General features: G+C 38.7%; 1 pseudogene; it reads left to right on the top strand.

The window, feature by feature from the left end:
• The first annotated feature begins 1326 nt into the window (after positions 1–1326).
• Positions 1327–1498, top strand: LOC116587344 (annotated as a pseudogene).
• The last annotated feature ends 933 nt before the right edge of the window (positions 1499–2431 follow it).

Below are 2431 nucleotides of genomic sequence, written 5' to 3'. Positions count from 1 at the left end.
CAGATAACAATATTTTCTAAAGGCTTACTTTACAAAATTTATACAGCCTTCTTTTTTTTTCTTTTTGTTTTTCAGACTGATATTGTAGGACATTATATTGAAATATTTTCAGTTAAGATTGAACAATTTGCGTGTGTCTGTATAGTGTTGCACAATTAATATATTCCATATAGCTTTCCTTTTTATTCAAAATTTATCTGAAGTGTTTTCTCACAAAAGAAAGAGTCTCATTTTAGGACAAAATTACCTTTTTTAAATATCACCCTTCAACAATGTATTCTTACTTGGAAAAGACTTTATTATCTAATGAATTCAATCTAATCGATTATTTAACTTAGCAAAACTTCAAAGATTCAGGATACCAAATATTTGGAAATCTATTAATTTTTTTTTCATTTACTTAATCTACTTGTTTTTTAACTATTATCCATGAAAATTTTGAGACAGACAAAATTAACCATTATTTTAATTCATCATCTTAATGACGAATTGCAGTAGAGTCCCATGAGCTTGTTTGATCTTTAGCAAAATTTGGAAGAATGGAAGTTTTGTATTCAATGTTTATAATTCTAAAGACATGTCTACCTTAATTAAGCTAACAATCTTTAATTGAAGTACAAATATGTTGCATCTGGGCCCACCTAAATGTTAAGCAATTTGTTCCCAAGTATCAGTTTTTACCTGGGGTACCTATGGGGAAAAAAAGTGGCAGTTTATGTCTAAAGGAACCCTTGGGACCCAACAACTTGATTAAGTATGTCCTCCAGGTGGCCATCATAAAGAGGTGGACCAATAACTTCGGGTGTCCTTTATTCCTTGATAACAAGCATATTAGGAACAACCAATGACACTGGAGGCATGGAATATGATATAGGGGGTAGTTATGCAAGCTTCATGCATAGTGGTGCAGAGACAGGAGGGGAAGTTGGAGGCAAAGTTTGTGAGGTGCCACCAGTAAGCCTGTAGGAGGATGAAAGTCCCTGAGGGTTAAGAAAGTGTACTCTGAGTCTTAAAACTGGTCAGATCAAACAAGGGAACAGACACACACTTTATAACAACAACAACAACAATAAAAACACTGCATATTGGCAGCCCATATTGGGCTTGAGAAGACAGGAAAGCTCCCTGGAACAAAAGGAGTTTTAGCAGTTGCTTGGGGGTATTTCTTAAAGTCCCTATCTTGAGGTAGATTAACCAGTTATTTGACTCTATTTATCATAGCTATTAAATCTGGAGATGAACAAGAAATAAAAGCCCAATACAACAAGAGCCAGGTAACATTCATTCAGTTCTCTGAAAACATATTCAGTCCCTGACACATAAAAGAGCTTTGCGCAGTGGCAGTATCGTAGGCAATGAGGTTTATCCGAGGCGCGATTATTGCTAACTGACACATAAAAGAAGAAGCCAACAAAGAGAAGATAAGTGATTCAGGAAGATAGAGGGAGGCAGGTACAGTATCTTGTCAGAAACCTTTTTTTTAAAGATTTTATTTATTTATCAGAGAGAGAGGGGGGAGAGAGCGAGCACAGGCAGACAGAATGGCAGCCAGAGGCAGAGGGAGAAGCAGGCTCCCTGCCGAGCAAGGATCCCGATGTGGGACTCGATCCCAGGACGCTGGGATCATGACCTGAGCCGAAGGCAGCTGCTTAACCAACTGAGCCACCCAGGCGTCCCTGTCAGCAACCATTTTACAGGAAATATAAGGTGGGAACACATAGAAAACATGACAAATCACAGGTGACTTTGTGGATAAACAGAAGTAGAAGTGTTGTTGCACCTGAACTGATGGTGGCTTGAGTGGTAGATTGTAAGGAGATCACTTCCTTAGGCCATCTCAAGTAGGATGGGCAGATCAGCATTTTGGTACTGAACCAATTGTTCCTCACCATATGGGATTTTGATCCATTTTCCCTGACACCTACAAAAATATTCTACCTTATAAACAGTATTGAAATTTAAAAACCCTCTAATAGGCCTCATTTAATCATCCTCTAGAGCACACCAAAGCTAGGCATTATTAGAGAAGATAAGGTGCTTCTTTAAATCCTGCTGTCCAAATTGACTCCAGTGTGTTAGGAGACAGCCCAGAACGGATTCCTTTGGGACAGAGTGAATTGATCCTATAGTAAACGCAAAATAAGGACAGCACACAAAACCTAGGAGTTCTTTACCAAAACACCCCTCAGCTGCCAAATGGCATCGCCTCAAGAACATCGCTGAAGTGTCTTGTGGTTTAGAGAGCTGGGAGACACCCTTCTTGACCACTGTGACAACTTTGTTCTTGCCTGAGAAGGGATACCAATTTCCCTTCACTTCCCTCTTGCATCCTAAGCTACAACATTTGCTGGTGAATGGAATGACTGCCCAAAGATTGGGTCATTCTTTCTATTTTGAGGGAGTCAATATATTTGGTAACTAATAATGATAC

Source organism: Mustela erminea, chromosome 3 (genome assembly GCF_009829155.1).
Source record: "Mustela erminea isolate mMusErm1 chromosome 3, mMusErm1.Pri, whole genome shotgun sequence".
In the NCBI taxonomy this organism is placed as follows: domain Eukaryota; kingdom Metazoa; phylum Chordata; class Mammalia; order Carnivora; family Mustelidae; genus Mustela; species Mustela erminea.
Note: the sequence above shows the minus strand (reverse complement) of the source record. Positions and strands in the feature narration are given on the sequence as shown.